General features: G+C 35.1%; 1 protein-coding gene across 1 annotated transcript in view; it reads right to left on the reverse strand.

The window, feature by feature from the left end:
• LRMDA (leucine rich melanocyte differentiation associated) overlaps positions 1-19931 on the reverse strand; it is a 1322797-nt gene that overhangs the window by 1105055 nt on the left and 197811 nt on the right. The gene's annotated exons all lie outside the window — the stretch shown is intronic.

Raw genomic sequence — 19931 nt, forward strand, 5'->3', positions numbered from 1 at the left:
AATATTTATAGCAACTATTTTCTATTGTCTGGGAGTTGGAAATTGGGAGGATGCCCATCAATTGGGGAATAGCTGAACAAATTGTGCTATATGATTGTGATGGAATACTACTGTGTTGCAAGAAATGATGAGCAGGATACTCTCAGAAAAAAAATGGACTTACAGGAGCTGATGCAAAGTGAAATGTACTGTGTACAAAGTAACATCAATATTGTAAGATGATCAGTGGTGAATGACTTAGCTAATCTCAGCAATACAATGATCCTAGACAACTCCGAAAGACTGAGGATGAAAAATACTGTCCAAACCCAGATAAAGAACTGATGGTGTCTGAATACAAATTGAAGCATACTTTTTTTACTTTCTTTATTTATTTTTGTTTTTTTCTGTTTTCTTTCACAACATGACTAATGTGGAAATATGTATATGTTTTGCATGAGTACATACATATCACCCATATAGAATCAGTTGCCTTCTCAGTGAGGGAAGGGAACAGAGAAGAAGGAAGAGAGAGAATCTGGAATGCAAACTTTTAAAAACAAATGTTAAAAACTGTTTTTACATATAGTTATTTTTTGGAAAATAAAACACTAAATAAATTTTAAGAGAAAAGAAAAAGAATAGTACCAGGCATGAAAATCCCCAAATAATGCCCTTCAAAATGAAATTAATTATATTTTGACAAGAAATGACTACTTATGTGAGAGTCATTCCTGTATTAGCAGTCTATATACCATCAAATAACTGGGGCACAAAGATCAAAACCAATACAAAGTCAGAAAAAGAGAATAAAACACACACACACACACATATATATACACATACACATACACATACACGGTGCATAATTCCAATTCAACTATTTAAACAAATTACTGATGCAGAAAAGAGGGAAACAAATGGAGGAAAGGATATTGATATCACCTTAAATGACTTATTACAATTTTACCTACATAAATAAATTACTATAGATAGAAAACAAAAGGCCTTATTTCCTCATGAAGTAAAATAAGAGCAAGAGGCAAGACTAGTTTAGAATGTAAATTCATTTGTAAAATATTACAGAGCAGGAATGTAGAATTATTGTGCTATATTGATTTACAATGCAATGAAAAATAGCAAAGAAAAAGAATAGTTTAAAGAAAGCTTTCTTAGACTTATATAATCAAAGTCAAACCAAGGATAAAACTAGAAGGAAGATAACAAACAGATAAAAGATGGAAAAGATCTGCAAAGACTTTTATGACATATTTCTTTCACCACAAGAACAGTGAACCAAAACACTTGAACTAAGACTATAGTATAAAATGTGTTTATAGAGGAAATAGAAACCTGGCTAATTATACAAAGAAGATTTATAATGAGCGCAGACCATATTTGCCAGTGCTGAGAAACTTATTTTCAAGATTTCTGAAGCATAAAAAGAAATCAAGAACCGGAAAAATTCTTGGACATTCTTACCCCACAAAAGGTGCCTGAAGGAACATTAATAACAATTTATCTATATGCCAACTTTTCTATCCACATAAAATTTGTATAATAATATGTATGCACATTAAAGACATCCATGATAAATATAAGATAATGGATAGACTTTTGCAAGCAATATTCCACTGATGATATCTTCACCATCAGAGAATTAACTAAAAGGAGTAGAGAAAGCAAAATCCTATTATATTTATTGCCCATTTGCTATTAAAAAAATTAATTCAATAGGACAAAACACTACCTTAAATAAAAGGTATCTCCCATGCATATGTCAAAATTATATGGAATTCCTTGAAAAATACAACAGTAGAGCTAACCTTGTTTAATGGCACTTCAATCATTTGAAGCAACATAGAAAACAGAGGGACACCTGCTTTCTAAAGGTATTTTCTACTGTCTTAAGATACCTGACACAGAATCTGTTAAGAGAGGGATAGACAGTTATATAAACTGCACAAATCCCAAGAGCCTCCTAAATGAGATCCATAACCAATCTAAAGTATTCAGGCTATCTACTCAGGAAAAAAGTTTAAGTGTATAAAGAATACTTAATTTCTATACCATGATATGGACTTGGATAGTCCATCCAAAGAGCTCATCCATCAATGTAGGGCATATGTGATATATATTTATGAATATGGAATATATATAATCTTGTATGGAACTTGATGATGTAACTATAACACCATGCACATGTGTATATTTTGTGTGATCAAAGGAAGAAAGCAAGATAAAGTACCTTTGGGAAATTGCAATGATCCCAACTTTTTTCCTGAAATAAAGGTCCATCTTTGTAATACCGATATTTTTGGTGGTACTCTATGACCAGAAGTCATGGAACATTTTGATGAATTACAACTGAAGAGCATAGAAAGTGAAATGGTGAATAATAAGCAGGCGGCAATGCCATGACCAATAAGGGATTTTTGGAAAGAGAAACAGTGTGATGAAGATCAAAAGGAAAGGCATTAATAAAAGAAGATGGTTTAATTAATAGCTTTACAAACCTTAAAATAGCATATACTAGATATTATTTTTATCTTATACATAAGAAATAAGTACTCTATAAATGTTAGCTATTAATTTTTTTTATTCATGATAAAACATTACTTTTGATTACCAAAATTTGTACTAAATAGGAGAAAGTTTCAGTGTGTATATTTCCTCCCTAGTCAAAGAGTTTTTTAAACTGGAGTACATGTATCCTAAGAGATTCATGGATAGAAAGGAATGATATGAGCAAATTTGAATGAGGGGGAAATTTTTTTTATTTTCACTAATATCTAAATGACATTTAGCATTTCCTTCAGTTATTTAAAAACAAGTTTCTGAGAAAGGATCCAAAGACACTCCCAAATGGAGTATATGATACTAAAAACAAAAACATAAACAAAGTTAAGAAGCTCTGCCTTCCATTATCCCTTCATAGACAATTTTATAACCAATGGAACTAGTTTTCATAGGTTTCATAGGAAAAGAATGGAGAAACTCTTGAGTATTGCTCCTTCATCTTCAAATGTTCAGATGGGTAAATTCTTATTGACAAGGGTTACCTAGCTGTAAATCACACACTCTTGAATAGACAATGGGATCAGACCAGGAAGTCCGTAGCTAAAGGAATTCTTGACCTAGAATCAACCTAGCCCATGAGATAATAACTAGGAGCTAATGAGCACCGTGTTTTCCTTCACCAATCCTTCAACATAAAAACTCCCTTTCAGGGTCTACCCTATTCTGTAGTTACACCCCTTCCTACCTTTTAATTATTAATATTCTTAATATCTCATATTTTAAAGCTTTAACCTTAGTATACCATAGAAGGAAAAACAACTCCTTATAACATTAATATCCCACACTTTAAGGCATTAACTCTAGATATTCAGTGTACCATGGAAGGCAAAAAAATTCCTTATAACATTAATGTGCCATATTTAAGGCATTAACTCTAGATATACCATAGAAGAAAAAAACTCCTTATAATACTAATATTCATATTTAAGGCATTAACTCTAGATATATCATAGAAGAAAAAAAAACTTTCTTCTGACATTAATATCCCACATTTTAAGGCATTAACTCCAAATATCCAGTGTAGCACAGAAGGGAAAAAAATTCCTTATAACATTAATATCCCATATTTTGAGGCATTAACTCTAGATATTCAGTGTACCATAAAGGGGGGAAAAAATTCCTTATAACATTAAAAAAAATGTAGAATAAGTCTCACAGCTATTATTCAGTGAGTCTCTGTATTACAATCGTGTGGCCCATGTTTGTGTCATCAGATAAGTGCTTACACATAAGTACAAAGCAAACAGGCTCTGGGAGCTCTTTTCCTTCAAGGAAGAAGAGGGCTGGGGAAGACTGGTGGGCGGAGGGAAGGAGGAGGTGGGTATACAGTGGGGGAGATGTGCTAGGGCTTCTTTCTGCCTTTTTTTCCCCTAGACTGTGCTATGGAAAAACAATGGCTTTTCTGAGGCACTGTGCAGACAAGGCAGCTCTGAAAAAAACTAATGGCCATGATTAATGACAACAGGATAGAGGAGAGTTGGGACATAGCCGCCACATATATCATCCTTTCCCATCAGTCTCTGCTCCTCCCTGCCCCTCTTTCTACTACCAGCAAGGCATTATAAAAATGTCTTATCTGCTTTAGACTCTTAAAAAAAACTGAAAGAGCAGCTATACCAATTCCCTGCCCCCCCCCAAAAAAAAAAGGAAGAAAGAAAAAAAGAGAAAGACAAAGGGGAAAAGAGAAAATAAAGAAAGGAAGGAGGGGGGAGAGGTGAGAAAGGAGAGAAAGAGGGAGGGAGAGACAAAGAGGTGATAGGGTGAACAAGAAAATGGCATGTAAAATAGCTATAAGATATTCCAGGGGAAAATGCCCAGGCTGTAATCACTCAAGATTTCAGCAACTTGACTCTTCACATGCTGAAGCCACATTTTCAAGGTCTTATCTGCCATATGGTTCCCTGTTTGGATGATTTATTAGGTGTAGAAAGCACACTGATAAATTTTACTGCATTTCCCTGAATAGGCAACCTATGGTGTCAATAACAAAGCTCAGGCGGCTTTAATGAAAACTGTAAGCACCAAAGGGTAACCATTTATTTATGAGTCGCTATAGTATTACTAGGACAAAATTTATCTTCCCTTCTCACGCACTCTGTAGAAACCAAATCTGGTCAAAGGAACAGAGATCACATCCATATGTCAGGAGCTTGCTAACATCTCTCCTGCAGGAAACGCAGGCTCGTTCTTCTGGGGAAGAATTGCTTGGGGCTTTCAAATAACCCATTTTGCATAAAGAATCTTTTTTAATTTTGTGAAAAATAAGTCACTACTAAAAGGATTTTGCAAATTATAGCAAAGGATAAGAGGGGAAAAAGCCCTGGATGAGACTCAGAAGCTCCAGATTCCAGTCCCAGGAAACTGCTCCTTGGCTGTGAGATCCTGGATGAGTCGCCTTCCTCGCCACATCTCCGCTGCCCTGTCTTTGACAGACTGGGCCATCTCTCAGGTCCAGTTCATAAGATCCTATATGATTCTAATTGAACTTCTCCAAATGGGAAACATGTTTGTTTTTCTTTGCCTAAATAATAGTTCTAGATTTAAGAACATATTATAATCAACCTGAAAAAAATGAGTATTTAAAATTTTACCACCCACAAAATGCTGCTTTCCACTATGAATCCACTCTATCATTCACAGGAAATACCCCAAATTTAAAAAAAAAATGCCATCTACCTCTTTTTTTTTTAAGTCACATCTGGCAATAACAAAACCAAAAATTCCAAGTCTGATAGATATATTATATAAGGGTACAAAACAGAATGAGGCAAATGCACTTCTTAAACTCCCAGGATAGGAGAAGTAATGGATAAATTCTGAAAAATAAAATTGCTGGCAAGAGTGGGGGAAGGAGAAGAAATCATTAGAGGAGGGATGGAGTGAGAGCAAAAATATTAATGTCAATATTTAATCCCAAACTACAGGAAACTACTACAGCAAAACATTTGGCTCAAATTTTCAAGCCTTTGGTCTCCCTTCCTTGTGTGACTACACAAAGTTTGCCAAGGAATGTTAAGAGGAAAAAGGAAAATAGTTAAGTCTCATAACTATGGTACATATGTTTGTCACAATATTAGCTTGGAAAGCTAACAAAAAAGGAAGGGAAAAGAAATCAAGAAAGTGGGCCAGAGAATTGCTCTGACCTTAACAAATGATCTTATATCCACCCTGTACCATCACCTCCAAAGTCTAAGACTTTTTCTGGCTGGATAATTTTGTTCAGACATAATGGCCTACTTTAAAAAAACAATGCATTTTCTCCTTTTGTTTCCCATTTAAAGGTCATTAGACCAACTCTTCATCATTCCTTATCTTTATCCCATTCCAAACGTTGTTCCTCTCTGCCCAAAGATCTCTGCAAATTGAAAAATAAACACATATTATTGTCAAAAATGACATTCATTTTTAAGCAGAAAAAATATAAGGAATTGTCTTTTTGTAAATGAATTTTGAAAAAGCATTTATTAAGCACCTGCTATGGGGTAGATACTGTGCTGAGCCCTGGCATACAAACCGAAGCCTCTACCTTCCAAGACTTATCTGAATATCATGCAAATATGGGAAGGATCTGGAGCTCAGTTCTACAAGGGGCTGCCCTCCCCAAATAATTCTGAATTGACTTACATGTGTCCATATGGATTTATTTGTACCATATATAGATTAGAATCATGTTACCAGCTTGACAAGCCAACAGAAATAAAGAATGAATTCAAGATGCCAAGTGTCTTATATATATGTTTATGTATGCATACCATTATGTGTGCAAACATGTACACTTACACATATGTGCCCAAATGTGTGTGTTCTGTACATCAACATACATGGACACATGCCTGTGGGTTGTATCCATGAGTGTCATGTGTGTCTCTACATGTGTGTGGTTTACACACATATAATAAATATCCTGATGTGTAACCTACATATACAGATGAGTACACATTTATATAATTATATTAATATTATATTGTGCACATCTACAAAAACACATGAGTGTACATTTATATAACTATGTTTATATACTTATGCAATACAGCACAGACATAGATATAATATGATATAATGTGTCATATACATGTGTGCACATGTGTGTGCAGAGTGTGTACATATATGCACATGAACACAGGTGCATTTTATCCATGTGCACACACAACCTACATAAACATATTCTTGTATACACATATACACAAAATAATACACATTACTCACAGACATATGTACATATACACATACATATATTATATATACACACATATACATACACACACATTTTATGTAGGGGTGCATATAACATACATAGACATGTACATGGTGTGTGTGTGCATATATATGTGCGTGTGTGATTACACAGTACACCTGCATTATATTTGTGCTTTGTGAATATATGGCGTGCATACATGTATGTATCATGCATGTATGTGCGTGTATGCATACATATAGTTTATACATGAATGTGTCATGTATACTTTGCATTGTGTTATTCCTGATATGCAAGCAAATGCACATGTATATCTGTAAACATATATTTACATGCATATACATACATGTCTGCATAGAAACTAGATATACATATACATGCTACATGTACACATATACCTTTATCCCTATGCATACATTCACCTACAAACACGAATGTGCATATATATGTATATGAACACATGCATGTACAATAGAAAGTAATCTAGAGAGCAGATATTGTTTCACTTTTGTTTTTACAACCCCGTTAGGGAGCCCTGGAGTTGAGTACCCCATGCCTCCGGCACATATTGATTATGGGATCCCAAGCAAGTCTCTAAAGCTATAAGTGGACGTGTAACAACAAATCTGCTTTGGTAAATGGGATTTCCTTACCAGGAATTCCCTACAATAATAAAATAATAGGTCTGCCCACTTTCACCACCAAAAAAAACCCTAAACCTCCCAGCATCTGGAACAGTGCTTCTAATATAGCAGGTGCTTAACAAATGCTCAAAATGAATTTTCAACTTGAGAAATCACTCCACCAAGGAAAATAGATGATAGTCTAAGGCACATAAAAAGTAAATGACCTGTCCAGGGTCTAGTAGCCAGGAAGATATAATATTTGAACCCAATTCATGGTTACTCAATGACCATGAGGTCATACTACCTCTCCTGGGAATAACTGAGTAAATGTATGGTGATATTTAAAGCCAGCTCATTTTTAAAAGTCTTTCAATCAAAGAGATTTACAAGAACCTTCATTATTGCATAGATTACTTTCAATTCAACTACTGCTTTATTAAAAGAAATTGGGTTAAAGGGCCACATATGGATCAGAGCACATTCAACCAGCTGCATTTTGACTTTGCTAAATATTTCACCTCATTTTCAAAGGCACTGAGCTCAATAAAATCCACCTCTCATTTTTCTATATGTTTCCTCTTACTTTTTAACTCCCTGAGGGTTTCCAAGGGAAATCTCACCCGCTCAAGTCACTGGCACTTAGCTTGTACCACGGAACATTTGAATGAGTTGTATGTGTTCCAAATAGCCCCATCAGCCTGTTCTGCTTCTCTGGGACCCTTTTACCTTTTGGAAATCCCATTCCAAGCAGAATCAACAAACTTAAACCTTAAAACCATCAAAAAGGGGGACAATGGAAGGGAGGACAGAAGTAGGGGCTGAGCCAGAGAGAAACCATGTGTTGGCCAGCTCAGGGCTCCAGGGTAAGAAGCCATCTTCTTTTCAAGCTAGCCAAATGAATTCTGAAAGGATCCCAAACCTGGAGCACACAGCCAACAGACAGACACTAGCCTAAGGCCAGAATCTCTATTAGTCCAGATTTCTTCTGGTCCCTCTCCTCTGTACCCATCCATCCCCACTCCCATCCCTCATCTCCAACATAAATGATTATCTCCACTGATTTGTGTATGTGCTAAGGAAGTTCATGGTGACAGTCTTTATTAAAGATCTACTGTATCCAGGTTTGTGTATATGCTAAGGAAGTCAATGGTTACAGTCTTTATTAAAGATCTACTGTATCCATAGCCCAGTACTGGCCCCAGGGGCGGGGTGAAAAGAAGGAAAATATGTGCTTTTTGTTATGGGAGAAAGAGCACAAGGCTTGTACTCAGAAGTCCAAGGGTCTGCTTCTGCTTATATTTGATTCTGGACAAGATTAAACCTCTCTGGGTGTTTTTTTTTCATTTATAAAATGGAAAGGTAAGACTAAATGATGTCCAAGGTTTCTTCCACCTTAGATATTTTCTGATTCTATAAAGTGACAAATAATCTCTTAATTTGCCTGAAGGATAATTTCATCCTTCAAAAAAATGGAGAAATCAATAAGGGAGAATTCTATTCTGACCTAACTCTCACCAATAAATAGAAACAAGTTGGGGAGAGGAGTAAAAGAAGAGAATTGGTGTGGAGTTTGCTAAAGAAAAAAAGGCTGACAATAATCTGACATGCAATCTATATTTTGGAAAATAGATTTCAAAGGATTTAGAGAAAGAAGAAGTAGATTCCCAGGGCCTAAAATTTTACAGACAAAGTCAGCCCAGGCGATAAGGGAAGATCTTAAGAAGGAAATTCTCAAGATACAAAGAAAATTCTGTTGAGATGGAAAAGAAAGTTATCCAAAAAGGCTGATGTGGGTGTATTCATTAAACAACTTAGATTTTTAAAAGATACCTACCAGGCTGAAAACAAAGGCAAGTGAGAACAGTGTCGGGACTGTTACTGAAAGTAGAAGAAATAAAGGAAAGCTAAGGACAATACACTATATAGAAAAGGATTAAGACTGGGTCTGCTGCTCAGGGTAGATGGGATAATAAGAACATCACAAAAAAGGTAAAGTTACTCAACTCTTATTCTGTTTCCATTTTCTATATAAAAGAGGACAATCTCTGGGCTGGAAATGAGAGCAAAAATGGTCAAGAGGGAAGTTAAAAACCCAAGATAAAGTATCTAATTTACAACCTATACATTACCCCCCTCCATGAATTCAGCCTCCATGCTGTGATGAAAGTACTTTCCAATGTACTGAAAGAACCGCTCTGTATGCTTGCTGAGTTACTGTCCGTAATTTCTGAAAGTTCATAGAGAATGAGAAAGTTGATGCAGAAATGTCATCCTAATTTTCAAAAAGAGGTAAAAGAGTAGAGACTACAAACTATAGACCAATCAATGTGACTTCCATTCTCATAAAAACTATAAAACATCATGAAAGGCATGGTGAGTGAACATCAAGAAGAGAAAACAATGATCATGTGAGTTCATAAAGAATAAATCACACCAGACTAACCTTATTTCTCTTTTTGACAAGGTTATTAGACTGCTATGTCACAAGAATACCAAAGCTGTAGTCTACATATATCTTAGCAAAGTAACATTCTCTCCTGCTATTCTTGCAGACAAGATGTAAATTAGATGATAATACAATTAGGTAGACTAATAGTAACTGACATTTATAGACGGTATACAAGACAGGGAGATGGCAAAATAGATTGGGTAAATCAGGAAAATGTGAGCTCAAATCCTACCTTAGAACTTAGTAGTTTTGTGGACCTAGATATATCATGTAACTTTATTTGGCATCAGTTTTCTGAACTGTAAAATGGGGATAATAATAACTGAATAATAACACTAAAAGTTAATTCAGAGAGTTATCATAAAGGTCAAATGATGATATGTATAAAGTGCTTTGCAAACCTTAAAGAGCTTTATAAATAACAGCTATTATGACATATGCTATAATTTTTGCAAAGAACTTAGCTTATTTAAACTTCATAACACTAGTTTGAGGCAAGTAAAACAATTATAATTATGCCCCTTTTTATTTGTTTGCTTGTTTGTTTTTTCAACTAAAAGGACAAAATTTATTATAATTGTAACACCAATTAAAGCAGGTTAAGTTCCAAAAGAATTTAACCTATGTCTCTTTTTTAATGATGAAACTAGGGTCACTAAGGAAAAACATTTTGTCTGTATTCACATATATAATATCAGAATAACTGGGACTCAGGTGTCTTTCCACTACACTGTGCTGTCTGTTTGACACGATTTGGGTTCAAGGAATAGTAATTATTGGCTCTACATTAGTGCAAAAGAATGCTTCAAAGGGAATATTCAGGGGATCTGTGCTTGGCTGTATAATATCTATTGAATTTATTAATAACTTGAATAAAAAGAGATGGCATGTATATCAAATTTAAAACTGCTCAAAGCTAAGAGGGTTAAGTATCATGTGAAAATGACAGCCAATATCCAATAAGATTTCAGTAGCTTAGACACCAAGCAAAATTGAATTAAATAAAATGTAATGATGATAAATGTAAATTCTTACACTTAGGTTCAAAAAATCAACTCTAAGAGTACAGGATGGGGCAGTCATAAATAACAATTCATCCGAAAATGATCTGAGAATTTTAGTGGACTGAAATTTCTGTATGACTTTACTATATGTAACAGCATTCAAAAGATCTAATGTACTCCTAAGCATTAAGAAAGCTATTGGGTCCAAAAAGAAGGAACCAATAGTCTTGCTGTATTTGGTCCTAAACAGACCACATCTGGAAGGTTATGTTCAGTTTGGAGGATTGCATTTGAGAATGAACATAAGCTTGTAAGAACCAAGGATTTGTAACCAGAAGGGTGATGGGAAGGGAAATAACTATAAGCATATACGAAATGGCTAACCCAAGTGGGGGTGTTTAACCTGGGGAAAAGAAGATTTGGTAAGGGAAGTATGGTAAATATCTTCCAGTATCTAAAGGACTCTCAGGTGGAAAATGGATTATCTTCATGTTGACTGACCCCATAAAGCAGAATTATTGCAAGCAGAAGTCACTCTAGATCCAGAGCTGTTCCATTTTGTTCACACATACTATTAGTGCTGGCAATGCAAACAATTCAAAAGATGTGCAACCTCTTCTGGAAAATAGCCTTAACCCCAGCCTCAGTCCTGTTACACAGAAACCCCTAATTCTGAAATCAGGCAAAAGAGTTATTGTACCAGATCAGCCTTGAGTCCTAGCAACAGGGACCTAAACCAAGCAACTTTTGCCCCAACTCTCACCACCCCCTTTCCTCATTACCTAAATCTATATATAAACCTTATATACTGTTCATTCAGGGAGTTTTTGCCTTTTCAGGTAGGACTCCTCTGCTGGCAAGTTGGCCCAAATTATGTTTCTTGGTCAGTCTCCTTTTATGTGAAATTTAGGGAAATTGTGAAATATGAAAAAATGGCCTCTAAAGTCTTTCTAGATAAACTTCTACACTCCATTGTGACAAGAAGAGAAGGACCGATTTGATGGGATGGTTGGTTCATCTGCTAGGTCCAAACACCAGAATACAATGAGAAACAATATGACTCATATACTTGGGATCAATCATCCCCCAGAATACAATGGGAAATAACTCCAGTGGAAGGGGGAAAACAATTGTCTAAAGAAACATTTCACTAATTCATATGTACTGGTTTTTAACCAATCTCATGTCAATTCAACTTCAACAAAACTGCTATTTGGACAATAGCAATTCAGAAGGTATAGAATAATTCAGCCTAAAATAGGGTAAAGTTAAACTCTGTCCTATGTAAGAAAAGTGGTTGATTATACAAATTAGTAGGATAATTAACACTTATCTTTATGTGCTCACTATGTATATAAGGCACTGTGCTAGTTGCCAAGGATACAAAGACAAAATGAAATAACTCTTGCCTTCAGGGGACTTACATTCTATCAGAGGAATCAATGTGTACACAGTGTGACCCTAAAGTCATGGTTTGTATAAAATCAGTCACTAATGCAGGGACATTCTCAAGTGACCCCATAAGGGGACAGTAGACCTACACAAATAAGGCAGTGTAGTACAATACAATAGTGCAAAGGCACCTATTTTCAGGTCAGATGATCCATATCTTATGTTGATTTTCTAAAAAGACCTTGGATAAATTGGGTAACTTGTGGACTTCACTTTCAACCTTTATAAAATGAGGGTATAAGACAAATAAGAAAGTTATTGTGTCCAAAAGGAGGGAGCCAATAGTCTTGCTGTATTTGGTCCTGGTCAGATCACATCTGGAAGATTATGTTCAGTTGGAGGATTCACATTCAAGAATGAACATAAGCTGGAGAGAGTCAAGAATTTGTAGCCAGAGTAGGGAAGGGAGATAACTAAGCATGTAAGAAATGGCCCAAGCGGGGGTGTTTAGCCCCTAATAGTGAAGATGATGATGATGGTAGTTTTCATTTATATAGAATTTGGGGGGTTTGCAAAGTATTTTAGATATTATCTCCTTTAATCCTCACAATAACCCTGAAAGGGAGATGCTATTATTACCCCTACTTTACAGATGAAAAAATCAAGATTAAGCCAAATAAGTGATGAGCAATGTGAGCAAGCATTTGAAAATGGATTAGAACTCAGGTCTTCTAGATTTCAGATCTAGTGCTGTATCTCTCAACCATCTAGTCCCCTCCAAGGACACATTGAATAGACTTTTAAACCTGGAGTCAGAAAGAGCTCAGTTTAAATCCAGCCTCAGATTATTAGCTGGGTGACTCTAGGCAAGTCACTTAATCTCAGCCACCAATTTTGGAGGGGAAAATGAGGCAGGTGACTTTGTACATACAGCCCTCTCTCACATATATCCAAGTCAAAATATCACCTCCCTGATATCATGGTCCTCTTTTAGAACCAAGGACAAACAACAATAACAATCTCTGAAAATAGTCGGTGAGTCCCAAGGAATAAAGGCCTCAAAACTGGTAATTGGAATTACCAAAAAAAAAAATCTCTATTTGGATTTCCTCCTTTTCCTCAACTGTAAAATGGGGATAAAATAGTACCCTAGGGAATAGCACTCTAGGGTACTAGGATATCAAATAAGATAACATATATAAAGTATTTTGCAAACTTTAAATTGTCATACAAATACTAGCTATTGTTAGTCTAAGACCCATTACTCCTAAATCCTAAGAACCATACACAAGGTAGAAACATTTATTATAATATACATAATAATAGCTAGCATTTATATAGAGCTTTAAGGTAGATAAAGTGCTTTATGTTATCTATTTGATTAAATGAGCTATAATATACACAAATAAAAATAGATTTGCATTGCACATATAAGTGTGCAGATAGGCTCATCAAGACCTCTCCTAGGAAACAAGAGATCATTGCTGAGATTTAAATACTATAGTCAATTATAAATAGGATAGTTTCATTTTTTTTAAATAAGATATTCAGCATTTCACTCATTTGGAATGGTTGTTGTTGGAATATTTCAATCAAAATTCAGATCAAGAGCTGCATATTACATAAAGTCTTTTCTTATTTTCCCCAAGGTTTAATATTTCAACCCCACCCCAAAGTTATTTCACATTTATTTGTCATATAATTTGTATTTACTTATCTTTTGAATACTGTTTTCCCCTGTAGAATAAGTAAACTCCTAGAATACAAGGAATATTTATTTTTATCTCTGAATCCTGTCTGCCTCACACAGTACCTGGCACATAGTAGATACTAGGATGCTAATTTTATTAGCTGCCATGAGGACAGGTGTCTTTTATTGTTGTTTCTCAGAAACTTTGCAAATCATATTTAAATGAGCTCACTAAGAAGGTGCTTCCTTCATTCAGAATTTTACATTTACTGTATCCCAGACCCTGCCCCAAAGGAGGAATCATATTTTTTCAGACAGTAGAATATTTACAACCCAAAAAAGTACATCATCAGACCCACCCTCCACTCCCACACACAATGGTATACTTACTACCTCCAATCCAAAAGGAAACCAAAGACCCAGACCCTCTTACCCATGTGCTAACTTTCAAAAGAACTTTATCTTTTTATATTTCCTGAGAAAGCTGTTCCTTAGAATTGACTTTTTCCTTCACTCCAGCATTCTCAGATTTCTTGAAAATCTCTGAAACTGTATTTGCTTGGTAGAGTTATTTGCAAATGATATAACTTGTCATATCCTTTTAATAAACTGGTTTTATAAAGTAGAAAAATAATAAACTCTCTCTGCAACTCAACTCCAGAAGAATTTCTTTGGTTTTTCCAATTACCAGTTCTGAGGCCTTTATTCCTTAGGATTCACCACCTGTTCAGAGAATCGACTGGAAGCCAGCAATATGGGAGATGCTAATTAAATTGAGGGCAGAAGGTGCTATACAAGATTCACCACAGAACACATAAGAACTACACTGTGGGAAGTTAGTAAGAAAAGAAAAGTGACCCTTCTTAGGATAGTTGGCAAAGACAGATGTCCTATAATAAGTACAGTGTTGAGTCAACTACAAAAGACAAACTTTGGAAGAATCAGAGCTGGAAATGTAATATATGAACAATATTTTGAAAATAAAACTAAACTAAAATTGAAGTGGATCCTTAAGCAAAAGAAAGAAAGCAACATGAAGGAAACATAATGTTGGATAATGTAAAACATGATATTACTTATCTCACTTGATCTTGATTCTAAGATTAATTACTTTCACCTACTTTATCATTACAATCATCTGACTATTATGAACATTACTTTTTTTCCATATTAAATCAACTTTCAATTATCTATATGTGGATCTATATGGTCTCTTAAATCCTCCTGCTATCCACCAAACTTATAGATCAACTCCCACTAAAAAAGATATCCAATACTGACATGATCTGCTTTGAGAAAATTCAAATTTACAAAATACAGAGGTTAGGAAATGATTATTCACAAGAACAAAGGATTTGCTCTCAGAGTTCCTTTAAAGAAAATTTCAGCTCTCCTCTTGAGATACCTGTATCAGAACTTGGTCCTTCATCCCAAACAGAGAATCTGATAGCTAATATCACAAAGCACTACTTTTCCAGCTTTAGCCCAGGTTGCCAACCCATCAAACAGGAAAACAACTCCTATGAAGAGATGCCAGACATCCCCCTAATTGCCAACCCAAAGGATAGGCAAGTCAGTCAAGCTGAAGCAGCAAGACACCCTGAGGGAGAGGCAGGAGGTAATATGTGCTAAATAAGGCAAACCACCACCACCAATTTAACCACGATCAACCTGAACCCATGACATCTAGGAATACCAGTGCTTTCAACCCACTGCCCTCAGCTATCATCCTGGAAGCAATCCCTGTGAAGTACATCCTGGCAACTGTTCTATATATAAACAGCCACAATTATACTGAAGACCCAAAAAAGAAAGTTCTTGCCCCAAAGTCCTTGATGTTGTCAACTGATTCAGCATCAGGAACTAATATCACCCTATCAGTGGAAATAACATGAAAGATAAAGCATTAACTTTTGCTTTGCCATTGCCTTCTAAAGAATCCATTTCCCTGCCTTGAACGTGGTAATTAATAGATATTTGATTCATTCATTAATTGCTTATGAACATAGCTGAGAAATTTAAATGTGGAGAACTATGGGCAAGGTGAAGATCAATCAGAAATTAGCATAAAGCAGCTTTGAAGTTTCATGTGACTTCATGGGAAATTATTAATCAATTGACATAACTTTCCAAGAATTTTCTTCATAAAACACGGTATATTTGTATCAACCAAACTAAAACATAAATAGAATGTAAATCTGCTTTTTAAAAAAATCCAATTATCCATTCTATATCAATTACAAATCTATGACATTTGGACAGGAGGTGGGCCAAAAAGTTTACCTTTCTCTATCCATGAGGGGGAAAAGAGCTTACTTCCTAAGCTAAGTAAATGTATAGAGACCTAAGGAGGGAAAAAAACTTCTAAAACACCTTCAACGACCTCAAAAGTACCTAGCTGCATATAACTGATACCCTAATTACAAATAAAAACCTACTCATTAAAGCTGGAAACACAGAATTTCAGAGTTGGAAGGGCCTTCCAAGGCCAGTAAGATCAACCTTACCTGAACAAGAATGCCTTCTACAAACAGAGCCAGCAACTGGTCATCCAGTCTCTACTTGAAGACTTTGAAAATTTCCGAGGAGAATCTCCCCCAAGACAGTCCCTTTTACTTTGGGATAAATTTGTCTAAATTTGCCTCTTACAACTTCTGCCAATGCTACAGGCTCTGCCCTGAGGGACTAAACAGAAAACCTATAATTCCCTATCCCCTTTTAAATAAATAAAGGCAGTTGTCAAGGACTACCTAAATCTTTACTTCTTCAGACCAAATATTTCTTGTTCTTTTAACCAATATTCATATGGCACAGTTTCAAATGCCTTCACCATCAAGTATATCCTTTTCTGATTGCTCTGGTTTATTTTTGATATGAACATTTTGATGTTTTTTTTTTCAAATTACATGTAAAAATAATTAAAAATAATTAAATTTTGAGTTCCAAATTTCCTCTCTCCTTCCCTCCTTCCCCCCTCCTTCATTGAGAAGGTAAGCAGTTTGATATAGATTAAATGTAAACCGTCATGCAAAATATATTTCTATATTAGTCATGTGGCGAAAGAAAGAAAGAAAGAGACAAAAGGATAGAGGGAAAAAGTGAGGGAGGGAAGGAGGAAGGAAGGGAGGAAGAGAAGAAGTAAGGGAGGGAGGGAGGCAGGAAAGGAAGGGAGGGAGGAAGGGAGGAAGAAAGGTAGGAAGGGAGGAAAGGAAGGAAGAAAGAAAGGAGAAAAAGAGAGGGAGGGAGGGAAGGAGGAAAGGAAGGAAAGGAGGAAAGAAGGGACGGAGGGAAGGAGAAAGGGAGAGAGGGAGGGAAGAAAGACAGAAAAAAGAAAAATAAAGTTTTTAAAATATGCTCCAATCTGCATTCAGATTCTCTGGAAATATAGTATTTTTATCAAAAGTCCTTTGGAATTATTATTACTATGTATAGTGTTCTCCTCTTCTGCTCATTTCACTCTACATCAGTTAATGTAAGTCTTCTTCTGAAAGCCTCCTATTTATCATTTCTTAAAGTGCAACAATATTCCATCACAGTAACATTGCACAACTTATCCAGTCATTCCCCAATAGGCATCTCCCCCATCAATTTCCAATTCTTTGTCATCACAAAAAGAAATGCTATAGATGTTTTTGTATAAATTGGTCCTTTCTCCTTTTCTTTGATCTCTTGAGATATAGAAATAGTAGTTGTATTGCTTGGCCAAAGGCTATGCATAGTTTGACAGCCCTTTGAGTATAGTTTCAAATTGTTCACCAGAATAGTTGGATTGGTTCATAACTCCACCAACAACACATTCATACCCCAATTTTTCCCTCTCCTTCAATATTTGTCATTTTTTCTTTTCTGCCATATTAGTCAGTCTGATAGATGTAAGGAAGTATCTCAGAATTGTATTAAATTTGCATTTCTCTAATCAATAGTGGTTTAGACTAGAGAATTTTTATATGATTATAGATTGCTTTGATTTCTTCTGAAAACTGCCTGTTCATATACTTTGATCATTTATTCATTAGGGAATGGCTTGTACTCTTATAAATTTGACTCAGTTCTCTACACTTTTACAAAATTAGGCCTTTATCAGAGAAACTTACTGTAAAGATGTTTTCCAATTTCTGCTTTCCTTTTAATATTGACTGTATTGGGTTTGTTTATACAAAAGCTTTTGAATGTAATCAAATGAATGTTATCAAAATTATCTACCTTATGTCCCATAATTGTTTATCTCTTGTTTAATCATGAATTATTCCCTTATTCATCTATCTGACAGATAAAATATTTTGTGCTTTCTTATTTGCTTATGGTATCGTTCCTTGTGTCTAAATCATGTACCCATTTTGATCTTATGTTGGTATAAAGTGTGAGATATTGGTCTATACCTAGACTTTGTCAAATTGTTTTCCAGTTTTCCCACCAATTTTTGTCAAATGCTCTGGTTTATTAATGTCATTAACAAAATATAGCTCCCAAAACCACATACTTCAGCTATGGTTTGACCTTGGCACATTACATCAGAACTATCACTTTTCTTGTCCTGGACATAAATTTTTCTTTTTTAAAAAAAATTATAGTTTGTTGATATTTCCCAATACCCTTCTTCCACTCCCATTCTTATCCCCAGTTATCTTTTATAACAAAAAAAAATCGAAAAGGAGAAAGGGGAAAGTAATCCAGCAAAACAAATCAACACACTGAAAACACCAGATATTATATTCAATGCTCCACACTCACAATCCACAGCCTCTCCTTAGCTTGATCATTATAATTTCTCAGCATTCAGTTTTGATTGTTTTGTTGTTATTCATGCCATTTATGTTGCTGTAGACATTGTGTATATCATTTTCTTGGTTCTGCAGATTCCATTTTACTTCAATTCATATAAACCCTCCTATGTTTCCCTAAATTCTTCAGATTCAGTTTTCCTATGACACAATGTTATTCCATTACATTCAGGTACCATAATTTGTTTACCTTGAGAGCCAATGTCTAATATAAGGCTGGCTAGCTTGTACATATTCAGCTTAGCAGCTGACTTGAAAACAAGAGCTAGAATGTAAGGAATAACTGAATTTCCCAAGGGACAAGGTGTGGATTAAGAAGTTGATTATCTATCTGTCTATATTCTATTTATTGATCCATCTACTTATTTACCCATCTATCCATCCATCATATCTATCCATCTACCTATCTACCCATCTCTCCATCTCTCCATCTATCTATCCATACATCCATCTATCCATCTATTTAACTATTCATCCATCTATTTACCTATCCATCTATCTACCAATCTATCCATTCATCTATTCTATCTACCTATCCATCTGCCTATCCATTCATCCATCATCTATTTACCTATCCATCCATCTACTTATTTATCTATCTATCTATCCATTTATCTATCTATCTATCCATTTATCTATCCATCTATCTACCAACCTATCTATCTATTTTATCTACCTATCCATCTGTCTATCCATCTATCTAGCTATTCATCCATCTATTTACCTATCCATCTATCTACCAAGCTATCCATCCATCTATTCTATCTACCTATTCATTCATCCATCATCTATCTACCTATCCATCTAATTACCTATCCATCCATCTACTTATTTATTTATCTATCTATCCAACTACCTATCTATCCATCTATTTACCTACCCATCTATTTACCAACCTATCTATCTATTCTATCTACCTACCTATCTATCTATCTATCCATCCATCCCTCTATCCATCTATCTAGCTATTCATCCATCTATTTACCTATCCATTTATCTACCAACCTATCCATCCATCTATTCTATCTATCTATCCATTTACCTATCCATTCATCCATCATCTATCTACCTATCCATCTACTTATCTATCTATCCATCTACCTATCTATCCATCTATTTACCTATCCATCTATCTACCTATCTATTCTATCTACCTATCTATCTATCTATCCATCCATCCATTCATCTGTTTGTCTGACTATCAACATATCAAGGAGAGATACAACCACCGCCAC

This window comes from Antechinus flavipes, chromosome 2, assembly GCF_016432865.1.
Source record: "Antechinus flavipes isolate AdamAnt ecotype Samford, QLD, Australia chromosome 2, AdamAnt_v2, whole genome shotgun sequence".
Classification (NCBI taxonomy): Eukaryota; Metazoa; Chordata; class Mammalia; order Dasyuromorphia; family Dasyuridae; genus Antechinus; species Antechinus flavipes.